Below are 16,220 nucleotides of genomic sequence, written 5' to 3'. Positions count from 1 at the left end.
TGCAGATCCAGCAGCCCTCATGTGCTGTGTCACTGTGTTTCCCCTATCATGCACCAACGCAGGAACCTTTATGATGCTGGCAGGAAAAAGATTTTCTGTATTGCTACTTCTCAGCCACAACTGAGAAGACTCAAGAAAACAAAAACTCCCTCGTCTTGGTGGGTGACCACATGCTGTCCATGAATTTGGTAAGGACGTGGTCCTGAGCTAGAAGCAAATGCTCCCTCTGTCCTGTTGCAAACGTGATGCCTAGTGCTGGCCAGGATTGAGAGAGCTGAAAGCCTGATTTTATAAACTCATCTCCTGGAGAAATTTCAGTTCCAGAGTGCTATCAGAGGCTCAGGATCTATATTTCCTAGATGCCAAGAACTTTCCATAAGGCTTGTACAAGTACAGTTACAGAAAGTTTACAAACAAAGTGCCCAAACACATGAACTGAAGAGCTCTGTACCTGTGAATTGCAGTCTGTAACAAACCTAAGGTAATTAGTGTTGCCTGCATACATGATGGGTTTAAGGTTGTGTGCAGGTGTCTCACATTTTCTCCAGAAATATGAAGCAGCTGAGAGGTGGTAATCTATTTAGTGGGGAAAGCTGACTGCCTCTCTGTCATGGAGGCACCCCGTAGGTTAATTTAAGGGACAACAAGGTCCAGAAACAACTTTTATTAGACCGGCGAGGAACAGGGTTTTAGTACTCCAAAAGTGACTTAAATACAGGTTTGGATATCAGTTGAGGAAAATTATTGAGGCAGCAACCACTAATACAACAGGCGGTCCACAGTGTGCATGCACGTGGCTTCACCCAAAAATGCCGGAGCCGTCCCTGTGTCCCGGAGAAATACACACTTGCCTAAACACGGTGCGGGATTATTTTTTAAGAGATACATGCACTCGTAGTGAGTACGGGAAGTGTACACTCATGATTGTGCGAGGGTAAATTTATAATACAGCCGCAATCCTGCGAGAGTTATTTTACTTACACGTGCAAATGTGCACGGAATCCTACACGTGCTTATGTGGAAGCACGGGAGGAAAATACACTCGTGATTGTGCGAGGGGCTCTCGGCGGCCACTCCCGATTTTGTGAGGAAATAAAGTACTTGTGCAAATGTGCACGGAAAGAAAATACACCCACGATTCTGCGAGGATTAATTTTACACGCGCTCATATGGAGCTCGGAAAGTTAATAGTGCATATGTGCACGAAAAGTATAAATATACTTGCAATCCTGCGAGAAGTTTTACTTACACACGTGGCGGCAAGGCAAGCAGAGTCCCCATCCCGGGGAGGGGGGCTCTCGGCAGCAGCATCTTGCTCGTGCTCCGAGAGACCCACAACAATGGGCGGAGTCTCGATGAGAGTCCCGTTTTTATACTGGCTGATCAGATCTGACTGTAGGCATTCTGGGAGCTTCTCTGCACCCCTACACTGTCTGTGGGTGCCCCTGAAGCCTCCAAACATCCCCCACACTGGGTGCGGCTCAGTGTGCCTCGGCACTCCCTTCTCCTAATGACCCTGGCCAGGATGCTCTGGGGCCAAACAAAAGAAGCTGTTAGCCTCAAGTAGCAGAGAAAAGGGGGAGATGTGCCATACTGAAGGAGGGAGGGGGGTTTGCATTCTGCCACACTCTCCAAACTATGAGCTAACAAGTCTTTGCCCAGGGAAACACTGGAATTGCAAAGGAGAGGATTTTTATCTCTACTGACTATACTGAGAGGCTGAGACAAAAGAGAGGAGTTCTTAACTTATAAACTTCAGTTAAATGTTAGAAGATAGGGATGATGATCTGAAACCTTAAGGCCTAAAAATCCTTGGGCTGAAAAAAAAAATCCACATGCTCAGTGGCTTTGCAAGTCTTTTTGTCCTGCTTTTATTTACATTTTTTTTTTTTTTTTCTCTTTCTTGTTGGCTCCAACACTGGGGAGCTTGTATGTCAAACCTGTAGCCAAGGTAAAGTCTGAACTCTGCTTTTGCAAACTTTGAGGTTGGTGTTATAGCTGCAAAGCCAGCTTCTCTCAAGTAACAAGCAATCCAGCACATCTGTGGCTACCCATAAGGTTCTTTAATGGGTTGGTTTTAAAATCAGCAGGCAATGGTACTGCCTTTTACTCTGAGTAAAGAAACATTGCTGCTGTTTTCTTTGCTAATTTTATGGTTTTTCAAAAGCCCATTTCATTTCTCCTCCTCCATACACTTCTCTCCCTCTCTCTCACTCCTCCGGAGGTGCCAAAGCCTCCTCTGTCAATTTGTGAGAACTTCTGCTTGAAAACTAGAGCAGAGAATCACCCACGTAACCAGGCTGGCATGAAAATATCGGAGGCAGAGACACTGACTTGAAATGACTCGAGGAGTTTCCCCGTGTCAGGGTGAAAGAAATGGGAGCCTGGAATCGATTCCACCAAAATCCTGGGGGATGAGAGACCTCTCCAGCATCTTCTGATCATAGTCAGTGAAATTGCTCATTAGGAAGATGTTTTTGCATTTGTTTCCGCTGTCTGTTAATTTTTAATTTTATCTATTTGCCTGGGACGAGCAGTGTTCCCAGTTCTATTTTTTTTTTATGAAAAAAATCAGCAGGCCAGCTTTCTTCTAGACATTTCCAATTGCTTAGAATGAGGGATTATAGGACATAATTGCATTTCCCCAGACCGAAGCAAAACCGGTTTCCAACCCCTGTGGCACAAGTCAAGTAGCTTAAAAAGATGACCTAAGTGTAGTTTATAGCCTTATGTACTATCTACTAATTAAAATAATTCCTGAACTGGATTCTCACACTTTTTACATTAACTACTTTTTTTGAATTTGCAGAGCTTTGCTGAGGGTTTTTTCTGTACTGTAAATGCTTGTTGGGAACCAAACTGAAATCCACCCACCCTCCTGCATGGACTACCAAACTGTCCCAAATCTGTCACCCCAAAGGCCAACAGAAGAGAATTCACTCTTGCCCCAAACTGAATCCCACCCCGGGCAGCTAAATGAAAACCTCTTTGTATCTCATAAGGAACAGCAGGAGCTCCACAGCCCTCTTTCTCTGGGCTTTTTTGAACACAATTTGCATATTTAAATAGCCTACTTCCACTTGTAATAAACAGTGCTTCATGTTCTTTCCTTTCCCTCCACTAGCACCCTGCAGTCACAAATAAAATTAGGTTTCGCTATTAAAATGAAAATAAAGGATAGCCCATTGCTCCCAAAGTTAACAGCCCAAATAACAATCTAAATTGCAATTAATTAATGAGCCATAGATACTAAAGCCAAGACCCTTCATCGGACTGTGTATTTACTTTAGTACATCTGAGGAACTGAGCTGGATCCAAGAAGTATTTTGTTATTTTCAGTTTTAACATTCAATGTTCAGAGCAGGTCCTGGACAGCTGCCGTAAGAGGAATTTTTGCCTATTTTTGCCTCTTTCTTTCTTTTTTTTTTTTTTTTTTTTTTGACATGACACATGATTGAGCCCCATCTTTGGACATTGTTTAGACAGAGAGAAGAAATCCTAACTCTGAATTTCCCAGGGCTTTGCTGGATGACCTGAATGCAAGAACTGCCCTGGTCCTCATATCTGATATCTAAAGACTAACACTGTGCTAAGCACAAAATCATGTTCACTGGGTGGACTAGGACCCCGTGTCTTTCAAAATCCAAGCAGCTCCCACTGCAAAAGGAAGCAGGGTTGGATTTACAGCTTTAAGCTCAGGTTTTGGTAAAGCTGACTGTTCACCGAGCTTTTAGGAACAACTGGACTCCTCTACAGATGGCCAAGGGTTGACTTCCAGGTCATGGGCTGCTACCTGAGGCTCTTTGGGGCAAAACTTCTCTTCAGCTTTAGGTATTTAATTTAGGTATTTCATGAAGGAAAGACCTTGGTTACCCCAGGCTCCCTCTGATGGAATGAGAAAGGGCAGGGTTAACCATATGTAGACTTATTTTGCTGTCAGAAGGTCTGGATGGCTGCTCCTGCACACTCATTGTTGCAAGGACTGCAGGATGCATCTCTTAATGCAATCACAAATGATTTTCATCATAGCCTGGACTCTATACGGGTTCATGAAAGCATGTGTTACGTTTACAACTGCACACAAGCTCTCTGTTCATGGCACAGTGCTGCTATTCCTCCAAGAGCTCTGCACTGCAGCACAAACAGAGCCTTATAATGTCTTTATGCATGGAGTAGTAATCACAGGATTATTGCTCCCATGGCATCCAAATAATAATTCTTTCTTTTCTTCATCTTGTAGCTGCCATGTAATTTAGAAAATTAATCTTCAGGGTTAGCAATGTCTTTTATTGTCTGGGTGTGATGTTTGCCTCTGTATCTGTCATGGTTTGCTCACTGTCAGATCACAGAGCACTTCCCAAAATGACTTTGGAGTACTCTGCCCCGTATTCTAATGGGGGAAACTGAGGCACGAATAGAAAAATTGCCTGGTCCTCAAGGTAGCCATTGGCAGAGCAAGGGACAAAGCAGATGTCCGGTCCAATTAGCCCACATATTACAGTAGTTCTTACAGGAACATAAAGAGAAAGCAATAGCAGAAGGACTCCATGTGAATGTGAACTATCACAAAAGCGATGAGCAAAATAGAGAAGGAGATGCTGGGAACATGTACGTCTCCTGCCATGACCTTTTCATCAGGGCAGCTGTATTGACACTGCAGCAGTGATTCACAGTCACTGCAAATCAGAGGTCTGGGAGGTCTTCTGTCTGACCACATAAAACACAACTGAGCAAGCAGTGCATATACAGTAACCCCTGGTGGGATCTCCACTCAGTAGTTCAGCTGGGAACTTTCCCAGGGCTACTAACAGACCCAGTCCTGATCCTACAGTGACTACATGCCTTGAAGGCTTCTTTTCCTATTTACCCTCTTTTTTTTTTTATTTTTTTTTCTTTTCTTCATTTTTCTTTCTTATTGTTTTCTTTTTTCTTTTTCTTCTTTCTTGCTTTTTTCTTTCTTCCCTTCTCCTTCTCCTTCTCCTTCTCCTTCTCCTTCTCCTTCTCCTTCTCCTTCTCCTTCTCCTTCTCCTTCTCCTTCTCCTTCTCCTTCTCCTTCTCCTTCTCCTTCTCCTTCTTCTTCTTTCTCCTCCTCTCTTCCTCTCTTTTCCTTTTTCCTTCTCCTTCTTCCTTTTTTCATCTTTTTTTTTTTTTTTTTTTTTTTCCTTTTTTTCTTTTTCTCTTCCTGGAAGAAAAGGTTTTAACCTCCGGCTGAGTATTTCTCATTTACTTATCTGCCTGCTCATTCCATGCAGTTCCAGGTCTCTCAGCAGTGAGATACAGTTTTGCTGCTGTGCAGTCAGGGCTGATGTGTGTGGACTGATTCGTGCCAGCGTTCTTGGTAGGAAAGGTGGAGAGAGATGTCATGAAGATGGGGAGAAGGACAGCAGCAGCAAATTGGGGCTGAAGGCATTAAGAGGCAGAGATCAATAGAAAAAAAGAAGAAAATCAGAGCTGAAGGGTACTTGGCAGAGCTGTATTTGTGGAGGAGAGCTGCGGGCTGGAGCAGCCCTTCACAAGAGCTCGGGGAGGGATGATTATCAGGGTTTGCCATGTGCTGATTGATCAATGTGGGGGTTCCGATGCCGAAGGGACCCGAACAGCAGTGAGAGGAGGCAGCTGGATGTGTGTGGGCTGGGGGAAGGTGCAGGCAGGGCAGCTGCCCCCGCGCTGCCTGCCGCCCACGGCCGTTATTCATCCCGCACCTTCCCTCACACGGGGGATGCTTTTAACCCTTCTTTGAGCCAAACACAGGGAAACTTGGCAACTTTTGGCACTGAGGCTTGGGTCAAAGCTGTTTCAGCCAGGAGGGGACCAGGTCATCAAGAAAAGGAACATGCAAATAAGCTGCTCTCATTGCTTCTGGCAACACTGTGTTATGGTCCCTGGGGGTTTCTTTATGTTCTGCACTGTGAGCATGGGGACCTGATTACTAGTGTCAGCAGGAACCTCTCCTTTGCCTTCCCACAGCTCTGGATCAGGCTCCAAAGCAATTTAATTACAGCTACCTCCTTGTTCTGGACTGTAGCCATGTTAGAGGAGAGCAAGCCCAGCAGTCACTAACACCTTCATGTGGACAGCAGCCACCGCTTAGGTCACACATCCTCTGATATTCTCCGTGAACAGATACCTAGGAAGGAGTAAAAGGGGGGTAAATGCACATGATATCCCCTCCCAAATCTCTTTCAGCCCTAAAAATCTCTCTTACCTTTTGACTGGTTTAAATTCAGGGGATTTCTTGAGCTGGCTGTGGTTTATCTGTTCAAAAACCCATAATAAAACTTTCTTCCAAATGCTTATCTTCACATGGCAGGACCCTCTAGACTGCCTGAGGCAAGGGTGCTGGTGGCCGGCTACCAAGGAGAGAGGTGATGGGAAACACCAAGACCTCTGTAGGGAGGGTTATAGTGCCAAAGGCAAATACAACTGGTCTGTCCTGCTTAATGGGACTAAGGCCATCTGGTAGGGCCCATCTTTCATGATGTTAGTATCTTTTCCCTCCATTGTCTCAGCATAAATAGATTAATTATGGTTTTAAAATAAATGAGGGCAGATTCAGGCTAGACACAAGGAAGAAATCTTTCATACTGAGGGTGGTGAGATACTGGCCCAGAGAGGTGGTGGATGCCCTGTGTCTGGAGACATCCCAGGCCAGGCTGGGCGGGGCTCTGAGCAACCTGAGCTGGGTGAATATGTCCCTGCTCATGGCAGGGGGTTGGACTAGATGAGCTTGGAAGCTTCCTTTCAACCCAAACCATTCTATGATTATGATGTCAAAACTACCTAATGGGAATGGTTCCTGCTCCCTGCTATAGCCGAACTGTGTCTGGACATTGCCCAGGAGGGCCCGAGTTGGCAAATTTAAGCAGCGTGGAGGAGCACTGGGCAGTGCTCAAGATCAAGCACTGGCTTTATTTAGAATTCCAGCACACTTGTTAAACCTTGAGTCCTACACCATGCCAAAATATTGTTTAGCAGGACTTCTTGAATGCTAAATCTGTGTCACCACACTGCTCTCTAACTCACAGTCAGTGTATCTACTATCTGATTTCTTTCTGCCCTTGATGCTCAAGGTTGCATTTCTCCAGTGTGGTAGATGAGGTCAGAGCAGTTCAGCACAGCCACAGTGTGTAAGCTGTTCTTAAACCTGAGAGAAATGTCTGGAACGTACATAAAAAACTGCCTGAGGTCTGTTTTCATAACAAAAGGAGGCCCAAGACATTTACTAAATTTGATATGATTTAATCCGGCACATGGAGCATGCAGGGGGCTCTTACCTGCTCTCATCTAATCTGAGGACCAGGAAGCTCATCCCTAATTTATATGCAGGCATCGACAGTAGGAGTAAAGGGCCATTTTCTACCTAGTGCATCCTTGAGTCAGAGAGTCTCACATGAGGGCATCAGATCTGCAAAGGGCTACACTGAGTCAGTGTCTATAATATTTGTTGAGTCATGCAGGAGGGCAATGCATGTTCTGACCCTACCTGCTAGTGGGTGGTGTCTGTTGATAGAGGCAATGGGACTCATGGTACCTTTTCAAGGCATAAGCAGGTCATGATGTCACTGACTTCCACACAAGTCACTATTCACATCCTCATCAAGGAAGTGCTACAGGATCTGATAGTGTTACATCCAGAGGTTAAGTAGCATCATGAGAATGAAAGGAAGAAAGGAGAGGTCTCTGTCCTATTAGGATGAGAAGAAATGGCCTCAAGTTGCACCAGGGGAGGTTTAGATTGGATATTAGGAAAAATTTCTTCACTGAAAGGATTATCAGGCATTGGAACAGGCTGCCCAAGGAAGTAGTGGAGTCACCATCCCTGGAAAGTGATGAGGTTCTTAGGGACATGGTTTAGTACAGTTGTTAGGTTAGTGATTAAACTCTATGATGTTGAGGGTCTCCTCCAACCAAAATGCTTCTGTGATTCTGTGATTATGGAGGAAAGACCAGATGAGTATTGGGATTGATCTTTGAGAAATCAATAATGTTTCTCATTTTTTTTTGGACAACGGCAACTCAGGTCTTGTCTCTGCTGTTTGCCTGAAGGAGTCCACAGAACAGAAATTAGACAGAAAGGGATGGAGAGCAAAACAGAAAACACAGTTACTCAGTTGTAGAACTCTTTGGAGTGTCTCTACATTGAATGCTAATATCTTAAAAAGGCCAGTGTATGCATACTCGTTCAGGAAAAGGTAGAAAGCTTCATCAGAGATCTGGAGCTGTTTCCCTGTGAGCAATAAGTAGATACACCAGAACTCTTCAGCTGATAAAAAGACAAATTTTAAGAAAAATATTTTCTTCAAGGTCAGCTGTGATTCAAACCACTCTTCTTTTTTTTTTTTTTTTTTTTTCCAAATCACAATTTCAATTTCCTGCATGGCACCATAAGCCAGTAGGCCAGCCCTACTACCTCTTTATGGGGCAGTCCATTACATAGGAGTAGAAACAGGCAGCTCAAGATTGAGGGGTCAAAAAAAGCCTTTATATAGCTATTTCTGCTTAAGCCCTTGGATTGTAAAACTGTCCCTGTTTAATAGACTCAGAATGATTGAGACTGGAAGGCACCTCTAGAGGTTATTTGGTCCAACCTCCTGTTCAATCAGGGCCACTGACAACCAGTTACTTAAGACCGTGTTGGGGCAGCTTTAGAATATCCACAAAGATAAAGACTCCACAACCTCTCTAGGTAGCCTGTCCCAGTTCTCAATCGATCTCACAGTAAAAAAATACTTCTTGTTGTCCAGAGGGAACCTCCTATGTTTCAGTTTGTGCCCATTGCCTCTTGTCCTGTCACTGGAGATGACTGAGAAGTGTGACCACTGCCTTCATCCTCTTTGCATCCTTCCTTCAGTTATTCATATACATTGATATGGTTCCCCCTAAGCCTTGTTTTCTCCAGGCTGAACAGTTCTTTCAGTTTCTCCTCATAGACAAGATGCTCTGGTCTCTTCATCGTCATCATGGTCCCTCATTGGACTCTCTTCTGTATGTCCAAGTGTTACTTGTACTGAGGAGCCCAGCACTGGCCATAGAAAACTGCAAGAAAACACTGCTGAAGCCCGGGTTTGAACCAGGGACCTTTAGATCTTCAGTCTAACGCTCTCCCAGCTGAGCTACTTCAGCCCTGCTGTGGTGCTAATTTTCATAAAACCTGTTGGAACATAATTATGGCTCAGACTTTTACAATTCACAATGGAAGTTTGACTCTTATCCTACCACTGGACACCACTGAGAAAAGTGTGACTTCATCTTCTTTATACTCTTCCTTCAAATATTTGTATGTGTTGATGAGATGGCCCTGAGTCTTTTCCTCTCCAGGTGTTCCACAGGACTTTCTGCATGGCTGGACTACAAAGGGTTTCAGAAGCAATGAGGGAAATGCAGAAAGTGAGTTTCATCAGAAAGTGTTACACATGCATAATTCTAAAAGCTTTCTTCTTCCTCAGTTTGAGAAGCTGTTAATCTGCAGATTGATAGGAGCTGGAAGAATACAGCTGGAAGACTACTCTGTATTTTTCTTCTTGGCATTGTAGGTATTTCTCCTGAGTTTATTATTGTCCCAGACTTTTTTCTTAGTCTGCTAAGCAGAAACAGTTCCCCTACAAATAAAGCAAAGAGGGACTAGTGATAGCCAGAGTAGGAAAACTTCCAAAACTTCTGTGATTTGGGTGGAGTTCAACTTGCCTATTGTCTTGAAGGCAACAGAAACATGCCTTTCATCTCAAATACAATCTCACTGAAAGAACGCCAATCAGGTTGCCTAAATACACATATTCAGTACTATTTGGGATACCTTAGGCTATCCCACCAGTCCCACAGCTCCAGAGGACTGTAGACTTTCTTCTTGACCCATTTCACATCTTTCAGCCTGGTAATGAAGACTTTAATGCTCTTAGGCCTTTTAAAAAGCACCAGTCACCAGGAAAAGAAAATATGCACTCCTAGGTCAAATTAACAGTCCATGTAGTCCTGTCTCTGGAAATGGCATGGGAAGATACCTCATAGTGGCTGTCCCGTTTTAGCTTCAACATCTTTCTCCTTGTCAAGGAAAGTGACTGCAGAAACCAAAGCACTTCTGTTTCTCTCCAGCTTTCCTTAGACAGGAAGAAATGATCCCAACATGAGAACTGTGGTATTTGACAACCCACTCTTCCTTGCTAGAAATACTCCAGCTTCAGCTGGGTACAAAATTCCTACTGAAAGAAGAGCTATGCTACCACTTTGCAAATGCTAGTAGTGCTGGTGGAAATGATGAAATGAAGGATCTGGTAAAGAACAAGCCTTGAAAGAAGTGCTACATTTCAGTTAAATTAGAAAATTTAGAAGCTGAATTTCTGGGAAGCTGGCTTATTCAGATGGTAAAGCATCACAAGTGAAAGCCTATGAGCAAAGTTGTCAGAAGGAAGACTTGTCTTGCCAGTTTAACGTGTCATATGGAAGAAGCTGAAAGCTTAGACTTTCCCTCATTGAAGAGAAATTCAACCTGTCCTTCTGGCACAACTCAGAGCTAAAGAGCTCCATAGGCAGCTCTGGTATGGGGAGAGAATGAGGTGGAAGGAGGAGTGAAGTTGGGATGACTGCTCTGGCTGCCTGGTCAAAATTGCTGCTTTTAGAAGGTGTTGTTTTTGTTTTGAGTCAGAGATGTGGAAAATTCTTCCTTGCCGCACACATGTCCAGCCCAGTGCTGCACTATGCAAATGCAGAGATCTGGGAGAACTCCTGTGACAGCTATCCACTATTATGAAAAATATACAGCCACCGCGATCTCCTGCTGGAAAAGTCCCCTTCCCCATGACATTTATTTCCCTCAATGAGACTGTCCCTGTTTCCATATCTATCCCCACTTTGCCCCTATGCCAGAAACTTTCTCTTTGTACTTTACCTTTGACTTCCTTCTGGTGGTTTCCTTAGGTCACTTGTGTGTCCTTTGCCCCAAGAGTGACTATATAGCACGGGTTCTTCATACACTGGTTTCTCTGTTGTCCTCTCTCAACTGACCTCATTCCTACTGCAAAACCTCGTATTTCACATCTTGAATACTGTTTTGATTTGGAGTCCCTGTCCCAGGAAGGATGTGGAAAAAAAAACTAACCAGTGGAAAGAGAGAATAAAGTCACTTTTGCAACAAGAATGGCCATGTAAACTGTGTTTATTCAGTCTGGAAAAAGAAAGAGTAAATGGAAGGATATTATAGCATTTAGAGAAGTCATTATACATTGGTTATTGTCTCTTCTGATGTAGCAGTTTTCAGTAGAAATTATCAAGTTGAATTGGGTTGGAGAGGGCTTTGAGTAACCTGGTCTAGTGGAAGGTATCCCTGCTCATGGCAGGAGGGTTGGAACTAAATGATCTTTAAGGTCCTTTCCAACCCAAACCATTCTATGTTTCTATGATTCTAAGTGCTAAGTTCAGAACAAAGAAAAAGGAGTTTTTTTACACAGTATTTAGTTATCTGTGCAACTCCCTGCTTCAGGATATTACAGATCCCAAAAGTGTACAGACATTTAAAAGATGACTGGAAGAAAAAAGACCATGAAGAGTGTGCAAATACAAAATTATCTGCTTTGGTTCATGCAGTGCCTGAGCCACAAATCTCTCGAGATTACGAGGGTATCTGGTGATACAACACCACATTCTTTTTTTCTGTTGTTATGCTCTTGTATAGGCACCAACTCATGGAAAATGTTGCAGACTGAATTTTAAGCTAGATGTTCTTCTGCACATCTTCTTTGGCACCTCCTTATACTCATACCCTAGATTTTTGAGACATCAGGAAAGTGTCAGCCTGTTAAACCACATTGCTGTGATGGGCAGAGGTGTTCTGGAGGTGTTGTCTCATGCCATCAGCCAACTGTTTGATCTACTACTCCCACACAGGTGTTTGAGGCTTTGGCCGTGTCAGATGACAGAAGATCCCTCCGTCCCTACTTTCTCTCCTCTCCTACCATTCTTCCAGTTTTTCTGTCACTCAAGGCTGCTCTGCCTGTGCTTTTTAAAGTATCCATCTGGCATCAGTCAGATGCAGCTTTCAAAAGTTATCACATTACATCCATGCAGAAAGCTACTGCCAAATTCTTTTCCCAACAGCTGACTTGTCTAGGCACCTCAAGAGCATGAAGCTGACCTTAGTAGGCCAGCATGGATTCATCACTTCTTGCTGAGTACACTGGTTTTTTTTTTAGTTTTTTTTTTTTTTTATGGGGGGTCAATACATCAACCAGATGGAAGTGCAGAGGGTTGACCTTTTCTGCCCAACTCAGCACATCAGGTTTGTCATAAATCTTGGTTTTCAGTGTGGATTTCCTGGCACTCAACTATACCACTGATGGGATTTTGTCCTATTTCTCTGTTCTTCATCTAACTATCTGCACCAGGAGAGTGACAGAAAACTGCAGGGTCGAGATGCTATTGCTTTTCACATACTGACTTGGCTCTGATGTGTCAAATAAAGCACATGTTCCTCCTTTAGGTTTCTTGACATTTTTCTCTCTCATTACACTGAGTGAGCTTCTGGTTTACTTGAAAAGCAGTTTTAGTGATTATCTCTATTTTGCCGTCACTATTTTCTCTTCTTTCTCTTTTTCCAGACTTTTCTGAAAATGATCTCATTAAGAACATGGAACTCCTGTTTCTGAAAAAGGTTCCTTGAGGTTTGCAAAGGTCTCCCAGCAGGAAGGTTGCTTGTCTCTATTTTCCCTGCAGTTTAACAGATGTCCAAGTGAGCCCATTAGCAAAAATGGCCTGCTTGAAAAAAAATTCTACAAAATATGCAACAGCAGCAGCAATAGCTCTGAAATATAAGGCTCCAGTAGACAACAAACTATGTTTGCAATCTTGTCTTTGATGGCAGTCCAATATGTTAGGGAAAGAATGAGATAATAACACAAAGGGGACCATGGATGCTTGCTACCTACTACAAAAGCTTTGAGGAGATGTATTAAAGAGGATGGAATATGGGGCCTGAGATAACTCAATTGTTATTCTGGAGAGATCAACAGATCTTTAAAAAATACTGTAAATGAAGCCTGGCTGCCAAATTATGTCTTTCACATAGACCTTTTCTCCTTTCTCCTTAAGTCTGATGTCTAAAAGATCCTGAAATTGTTACGCCACCCTTTGGGGAGGGAGGTTGTCACTAGGGCTTCTTTAAAATTTTCATTTAAGGTTTGGCTTTTAGGAATCCAGGCTATGAATAACAACTCTGTCCTTACATGCAGTATCCCTTAAGCTTGAAGTGTGTATATTGGATGGAGGTAAGCAGGTTGTGGTCCCACTGCTGACTAAGAGATATTATCCAGATCTGGGTGAAAATTTGCAATCTGCCATGTAGTGAAATACCCAAATACTCACTGGTAGGGAGACCTGGTGAGAATGGATCCCAGACCTGGCATTTAAGTTCCACCAAAGTCTGAATCACTCTTTTCTGAGAAAACTATGTTTTAGTGTTTGCTCCAGTGACTCTTAAACAAAGAGAGTGACCTGAGAGACCTTGGATGTGTTTCACTCGGAGTGATGGGGCAATTTGGAAAAGCAGGGCTCTGTGTTCATCAAATTCTTGTTTCCAGTCAGACAAAGGAAGGTATTTGAGGCAGAACTCTCTGAGCTTTGTGAGGGTACCTCAGCTACTGTGCAGAAAAGAGAGGGAAATAGCCATCTCCTTAGTTGTGTCCTGCATGGACCCAGGCTGACCAGACAGTAGGAGAACACCTAGTCTGAGAGTTTTGTCTTGGAGCTAAGCACTGAGAGACACAAGTCTCAGCCTAGATTTGTTTTGTGCCAATTCCTGAATATTGCTATCCTGCGTTTTCCTCAGCATACAAGTCCACTTGTATTTCCCAGGCTAAATAACATTTGCTTATTCAATTCTGCCTCTACAAACTCACAGGCCACTGTGTTTTCCCCAGATCTTTCCTTCAAGATGGATCACCCACTGCCATTTCAACCCATTAAAACTGCATTTTCAGAAGGATAAACCAAATGCACTCAGGAATCACTTTTTAAATAAGTGTCAATAGACCAGAGTAATAAAATGGATACTAAAGAGGCAGAAGAATAACACTAAGAAAACTCTTGTAAAAATAACAGGTGCATTAAACTGTGTGGGGGTATGTAGGTATATAATGATACACAAACCAGGTGGCACACTACCTCATTAGCAATCCGTTTGTTCTTGCCAAACATGCTTTGGTGAGATTCCCTGAGAGGTTTCCCAGAAACTCACAAAATTAGTAGTAAACAACCCTTCTTGAGAGTTGGGAACTATTTTCCAAATCTACTTAGCATCCCAGCCCCCTTCTGAAGTTTTCCTCTGTTTTTGCAAAACATACAGAAGTTACTGGGGGGAAAACTAGGGAACAAAATAGGAGGAATAAGATGAGATATAGGCAGAATCCACAGTAATTGGCTTCACATTGAAAAGCATAAGAATGATTGCTTGGACAGTGATGGTATCTTGATATATAAATGGGTTTGTTACTTAACTCTGGTGATTCATGCTGTCAGGCACAGGGATGAGGCAGCTGCCAAATTTGATGCTGGGAAGGAATTTTCTCTCCCAGATCAGATTGACAGGGAATTTACAAGGCTGAGGGGTCAATAAAAAGGGCCAGATATTGTTATGATGAACATGTGTGCAGGCAGGGGCAACATCCCAGAGCACAGCAGCACTATGATGTACCTACCTTACAGTACCAAGCGTGACCCCAAAATCAGAGCACCACCCTTTAGCCCTTTCTTCCACAGCTCCAGCAGACCTGTGAACCACAAAGGTTCACTGTGGTGAACTACATGAGTAAGACTACTCTCCTGTTTCCTCTGGATGAAGACTGGACTAACAGGTCTTTTCATATTTTTCACATAATCCATTTAATCCATGTTTCTAAATAAAGCCTAACTGAAGCTACATGAGTCCGAGCTCTTGTGTATTTGGGGTAACATTTTTCTTTTCTCTTCTTTTTAAAGAGTGTCTAAAGAATGTACTCCAGCTGTCTGAAAGGAAAGAAATGGAAAGAAAAAGAGAACAAAAGAAAACAGTGGAGATATTTGAGATAATTTTAGCTGTTCTAAATGCCACAGCCTATCTGCACAAATATGTGGAAAGAGAAGGAGATAAGGAAGGAAGGAAGGAAGGAAGGAAGGAGGAAAGAGAGGAAGAAGGAAAGAAGGAAGAAGTTCTGTGCTGGTTGTATAGACCCTGAAGTAAGGGAAAGTGCCTTTTCAAATATTAAGCAGGACCCTCCGTAGGAGCTCTTGAGTAATTTCCTTTTGAGCCTCCATAGCTTCCTCTGCACTCTACCAAGTACATCCAGACCTAGCAGGGCTTGATGAGGAAACTCTCTGTTTATGGGGCTAAACAAAGAAATAAAGCACTCCCAGGGTGGATGAACAGGGTGGCTAGCCTGGGTGACGTGAGCTCAGATCCCTTCTTAATTGGGCCCTTGTGTCCTAAGTGAACAACTGAGCAGGCAGTTCTAGGTGGGAGAAGACTTGGTCATTCCTTGTAGGATCCCTGTCCTTTGCGTGTGATTGAATATCCTTAAGTAGGGAGATGGTGTGAGCTTTCCTGTGAGATATGAGACGCATGGCCTTGGCTTTATATTCTGAGATTTAAGACTGCAAGGCCTATACCTTGGTTCAGACCGATGGATGTTTGATCAGTTATGAAAAAACAGTAAAGCTCTTTCAGAATACGCTGGGCTAGTTAGCACTGAGGAACTTGAGATTTCAGATGTGAAGAAATAACAATTTGTGCCCTAGTTAAAAGAAAGATGTCAACATGGTTTTCTGCAGTTCCTCAGGAAGGGTACCCTATGTCTATTCTGGACAACGACAGCCTTCTTGTTAATAATATAAGTGATAAATATGTTTTTAAAACCCAGGGTGTCCAGAACTAAAACTTTGGCTGGAGATTGGTGTCCAGTCAGCTTCCTACATGACTGCTGACAGAAATATGGGGACACCCCTATGAGACTGTCTTGCCCTCACAAGACTTGACATAGCAGACAAACGGTGCACATCCATCACATGTAAAACATGAGGAGGGTGTTAGAGGATTTTGGACAGTAAACAGTGGCTGGGAAGAGGGTGTTTGCTTTGTGTTCATCATGGGGGACACAAAAGTCTAAATCTTAGGGTTTCCCCCTCCTTCACAAACTCCCTAAGCATCACTTCAGAGAGCTTTTCTGTCTCTGAGCAAAGCAGCACTGCAGGGATTCCCTTCC

The 16,220-nt window shown here is 43.3% G+C and overlaps 1 non-coding gene across 1 annotated transcript; it reads right to left on the bottom strand.

The window, feature by feature from the left end:
* Window positions 1–9,050: 9,050 nt before the first annotated feature.
* Window positions 9,051–9,123, bottom strand: TRNAF-GAA (transfer RNA phenylalanine (anticodon GAA)). Its single transcript has one exon. It is a non-coding gene; the product is annotated as a tRNA-Phe (tRNA).
* Between the last annotated feature and the right edge of the window lie 7,097 nt (window positions 9,124–16,220).

This window comes from Columba livia, chromosome 2, assembly GCF_036013475.1.
Source record: "Columba livia isolate bColLiv1 breed racing homer chromosome 2, bColLiv1.pat.W.v2, whole genome shotgun sequence".
NCBI lineage: Eukaryota > Metazoa > Chordata > Aves > Columbiformes > Columbidae > Columba > Columba livia.
This window is presented reverse-complemented; position numbering and strand designations above follow the sequence as displayed.